The 5,404-nt window shown below is 43.8% G+C and overlaps 1 pseudogene; it reads left to right on the forward strand.

Moving 5' to 3' along the window:
- The first annotated feature begins 1,427 nt into the window (after nucleotides 1-1,427).
- Nucleotides 1,428-3,266, forward strand: LOC132585196 (E3 ubiquitin-protein ligase RNF166-like; annotated as a pseudogene).
- The last annotated feature ends 2,138 nt before the right edge of the window (nucleotides 3,267-5,404 follow it).

The following is a 5,404-nucleotide window of genomic DNA, read 5'->3' on the forward strand; positions in this document are numbered from 1 at the left end:
GGGAGCTTGCAATGCCTTGCCATTTCATGTTTTCCCAGGCTGAGAGCATTTTATTTTATTTTTAGTTTTCTGCTATGTGATCCTTGTGCTTTTCCTTGATGTTTTATTTTTAAAATTGCATTGCAAAATCTCACTATTCCCCTACCTTTCTATTTTAAACAAAATATTGCTAGAGTTTTAAGCATGTTTGTATTTTTAGCTAAAAATAATATCTTTAATAGTGTTTTCCTGTTTCCTTTATAAAGTCTATATCTCCTCTATCTGGCATTACATTTTAGGACATGCGTAGCTCGGCCCCACAAAGTCCCATTTATGTCCGATTCAGCCCTACTAACAAATGCGTTTGACACCGCTATCCTAGAGTTTTCCTGGAATTAAAACTGATCTCCAGATTACAGAGAAAATGGCATCTTGGGAAGGTGCATTCCTGCTGAGCCCCTCCCCCACCCCCAAACTCTGGTCTCCTCAGGCTCTACTCTCAAATCTCCAGAAATTTTCCATTCTGGAGTTGCCAGCATTCAGAGTTATACTGCTTCCAAATATGGAGGTCCCATTCTGCCATCATGGCTAATTACCATTGAGGGACCTACCCTTTGTTAAGTTGAACTGGAACTTAATCTGTTTCCAGAAGTTCTCTGCTATTTTGGCTTGGAGGTCTTATCACTGAAAGATAGAAAGGAGACATGACAGTGATAATAAGTAGGAGATCCAGGATACAGCTTGATATTTTTATCTGCACTGTCTGGGTGCCATCAGAATACATTAATGCCTTCATTTATCATGGTGCTATCATTAGAAACCTCAATTATTTCTGAATACCACACTGACAAAATGTTTAATTTAGCGACTTGGTAGTGTTAATCATTTGAAGATGCAAAGAACAATAAAAGATGCCTGTAACTAGGAAGCCCCCATTATTTTTATCAAGATGAATAAGGAATGGAGGAAGCTGTAATAAATACCCCAATCATTTACATAGACATAAAGGTCAAATATTAGTGTGGGGGAACAGCTATCATACATCTTGTGCAAGCAACACATACCTATTAGGAAAATGTCTTTTTAGCGCATAGTGGCAGAGTAGTAGATATAGGGTTGTGCTTCAATAATAGGTGGTAGTATATCAGTGAGACAGAGATCCAGCCTGGATTGTCTCTCTCACTGCTCAAATTTTAATACATACCCAGTACATGGGAAATAAACCATCTTCTGCAAGTTTTAAAATCCATCCTATCATTAGCTAGTCTACAGCCAAGTGCCATCTTGTTGATCCAAGTGACTTAAAGGTGAAATTATAGGGTCCTGCAGAATTCCACTTGTCATAAAACAAACCCTTCAGAATGTAGTGAAATCTGCATGAGAAGTTTTCTCACTCCAGGTGCTAAACGAGTAACATGAGAAATGTTCCCTGGGAAAGTAGACACGAGATGATGCAGGACTTGGAAGACAGTACAATTCTGCTGGCTCTCTCACTAAAGGGTGAAGAATGGGCTCAGTTCAGGCTACATTATGTTTGTGGGGGTAATAGTGTTCCATAAATGTCTTTTGTTCCTGTACAAAAGTATGTCATGCATTTGTATGACCTGTGGGCATTGGCACAAAAGAACTAATTTTATGTAATTTGTGAAATGCATTTAAATGCACATCTAACTAAAGGATGACTAATTTCTTAGCCCCAAGGGCCTCCACTGATATCAGTTATGGGTGCACCCCTAAAAAGGAACCTTTGTTTATACAAAACTGAAGGCATCTAAGATCTCTAGAGTCAGTGTGAGGGAAAACAGGTACGATCTCTGTTCCCATATGCTTGATCAAAGTATAACATTAATTAAACGCAGGGCTTTTTTTGAGCAGGAACATACAGGAACACAATTCCAGCTGGTGTCAGGGGTATGGCCTAATATGCAGATGAGTTCCTGCTGAGCTTTTTCTACCACAACCACCCCGATTAAAGGCATTGTCTATGTGGGAATAGCTCAACCAGCCTGGATATACTATAGAGGCCTTGATAAAAGCCCTGTTTGAATCTTTAGAAATCCCTCACAATTTTGCCCATAATTCATGATGCTGGTTTTTCAAGATAAATAATCAAGGCTATTTAGATTTCCCTTACTAATGCAGTTCCTGCAACTTTATAATCAAGACAGGAAAGACCTTTCGGAATCTCTGAATACCATCAGCATATCTGTACCAATCTTAACAATCAGCCCAAGGTATACTTTCACACATATTTTCTAGTCCCACTCTTCATATTTGGAGATAGTACAGGATAGCCCAAATTTTCCAGTACACACCAACAAGGTATCAGATCCAGAACTGCACCAAGCAGGATCCAGCTGAAAATCCACTACTAATTATTAGTCTCTAACATTCTGGATCAATGACAGAAGACACCCTAATTTTGGACCAATAGCAGCTCTTACTCATAGGCACCCAGGAAATTTCTGGTGGCTAAGAGAGGTTCTTCAAGCCTTCTGTTTTTAGTAGATGGCTTCAGCCTCTCAGTCACCATAAGCACTGCAACAGCAGAACCTTCCCTCTTCAGGCAGGATATAAATTTGTTGGGCTTGACAGGCAGTGGTGGTAGGTCCCAGGAGGCCTTCCCAGCCACCCCTAGTTCTGCTTACCAACCAAAGGGTGCTGCGCTCAAGGTCCACCAGCGCCCCGTCTGCATCACCTTCTGCAGACACACATTCTATAGAGAGTGCCTGCAGCCCTGCCTCCAGGTGTTGTCTCCTCTCTGCCCACTCTGCCACATGCCCTTTGACCCTAAGAAGGTGGAGAAGGTCTTCAGTGTGGACAAGCAGCTGTCATTCTACAAGGCTGCACCAAGAAGATGATACTAGCAAAAATGAGGTCACACATCATGACCTGTGCAAAAGTTCAGGAACAGATGGCCAACTGTCCAAAGTTTGTTCCCGTGGTTCCAACTTCCCAGCCCATTCCCAACAATATCCCAAACTGATCCATGTTTGTGCAACCTTATTGCAGAGCACAGAATCTGGACCAACAGGAGCTGGTGAAGCACTGTATGGAAAACCACCACAATGACCCTAACAAAGTGGTCTGTCTCATCTTCTCAGCCATGCTTTGGGGCAACCCCAGATACAAGAGTGCCAACTTCCTTCAGCATCTTCTCCACCAGCACAAATTCTCCTATGATACATTTGTGGATTACAGCATTGATGAAGAAGCAGTTCTGCATGCAGCCCTGGCCCTTTCCCTCTCCAAGGACTGAAGGCAACTGCCTGGTGGCAACTTGGAACAGTTACCATGTCTTGGCTAAAGACCTCTTCCCTCCCTCAGTGCTTGTATTTCCCTTGGCTTCATCCAGCGAGTAGGCCACCCATTTCCTCAGCTTCAGTCTTGCCATGCTGGAGTTGAGTAGAACCTTCCTTCACCTTTCAGCCAAGAGGGGAATGATCTTGATGTGCCAGCTGGCTGGACAGGGAAGTGTAGATGTTGCCACACCACCTGGTTTGTACTGTGGGGTGGATGTTCCATGTCTATGTGTGGAGGGTATATTTTATTAGGATGATTTTAATAAGACTTGCATACAGTTGTCCCTCATTCCATTTGCAGTTTACATAGCAACAATGTATTTTCTGTGAATTCTCTAGATTTCTTTTTCTTTTCTTTTTCTAAATCAACAATGTATTAATTCATTTGGTTTAAAAAAAAGAGCATGGGACATTGAACTTTACAAAAAAAATTCATGTGTCTTTGGCCTGCTATTGCCCCTAAGGCAAGGGGCAGCCATGGGCTAAACTCCTAGGGGGGAGATCCTGATGCACATTCTAGAAAAACCCCAAGAAGAAAAGGACTTGCGAACTCTCTTCTCTTTCCCCCTCTTCCTCCCACCCTCACTTCCACCAACTGGCCTTGCTCATTTTGTACTGGCTTTTGTGATACTCTAGGTTCTTACATTCTTTTTTTCTACAACTCTCAACATGATAATATCCTTTCACATTTTATATAGAGAGGGGAAAAAACCCAAAGCGATTAAACCCTGATACTGCAGTATCTGTGTTTGATTAGGAGCAGTGGTAGTTTTATGGAGCATTATTTTTTATTATATTTTTAACGGAAAAAAACAGCATGGGTTCAAGAATTTCTGTCTGGTCAGGGGGGCATATTGGGACCTGGATCAGAGAAGGGGGCTTCCTTTTAATAACCCACTGAATAGAACTTTGGACGTGTTTTTGTTGTTGGGGGTGGTTGTTTTCTTTCTCCTTAAGGAGGGGGGGAGTCTATGTTGAACTGACCTTCTCTGAAATTCTTTTTCTTCACATAATTGTTTATTTTTATCTAGAGAGATGTGAGCCCATTTCAGGTAGTTATAAGCGCTTAGCCGCTGTCACAAAGTGTGTTCTTCAGGTATTACACCATTGGATCAGTGGCTCTTGAGTAGACTTGACAGGAATAAAATCTTTGAATAAATTGAATTTAAAAACATAAATTAAAAAAGACAGGCAGGATATTATTTCACTGCCCCCATTTTGCCTTTCACATCTTCTCTTCCATTTCCCCTCTCTTAGCTCTCCCACCTCATTGTGAACTGGTTTGTTTTACGATAGTTGGCTCCAGTGTTTCCTCTAAGCTAAGTTAATGTGAGCTAGCTCACAGTTTTTTAGCCTCTGTGTAATGTACTGAAGTTGGAGACGTTCAGATGGCAACATGCTTTATTAGCGAGTACATCACAAAGACAACATGGCAGGGCCGGGTCCCCTGTTATATACATTTCCTGGAACAACCTTATTCCTGGTCAGGTCCAATCCTGGCCAGTTAAACTTCTCACCGCTGATCGTCATAGGTGGGCTGCGTTCGTCCCTTCCAGGCACTACCCACAGGTGCGCTGTGCTATACTTTCTGGGATGAATGCCAGACACAACATTCCTCCCCCCCCCCTAGTTCAAGATACGTAGTCTTTCAAATGAGCAGGCGGCAGCTGCTCTCTGAGCAACCGCTGAGGTTCGATCTGGGGAGCTGGGGCTGCTGCCCAGGGTTCTGTAACTGCTGGTTCCTCACTTTGGGCCGTGGTCGGCAGAACGTTGTCTCGATCCTGTGGAGGTATCTCCCCCGCCCTGTAAGGCTCCTCCACCAACAACCCCGGCAAGCTCGGCAGGGTTGCTTCTTGCGGCAGCTCCATGCTCTCCTCGTTCCCCACTCCCCCTGACCCTGTCGGTTCTTCCAGAAGGGTGCGGCGGCGGAGTTGGTCTATGTGTCTGCAGAGGAGCTGATCCCCTTCTGACGAGACCTCGTATGAGCGGGACCCGGTGAGCCACAGCACCCAAACTGGTATCCACTCCAGTCCACTCGCAAAGTTCTTGGCATAGACTGGATCCCCCAGAAAGAACCCCTTAGTGGCCTCCCTGGTCTCGGGGGAGCTGCAGAGGTCCGGGGC

The sequence above is a fragment of the Heteronotia binoei genome, chromosome 1 (assembly GCF_032191835.1).
Source record: "Heteronotia binoei isolate CCM8104 ecotype False Entrance Well chromosome 1, APGP_CSIRO_Hbin_v1, whole genome shotgun sequence".
NCBI classification, from domain to species: domain Eukaryota; kingdom Metazoa; phylum Chordata; class Lepidosauria; order Squamata; family Gekkonidae; genus Heteronotia; species Heteronotia binoei.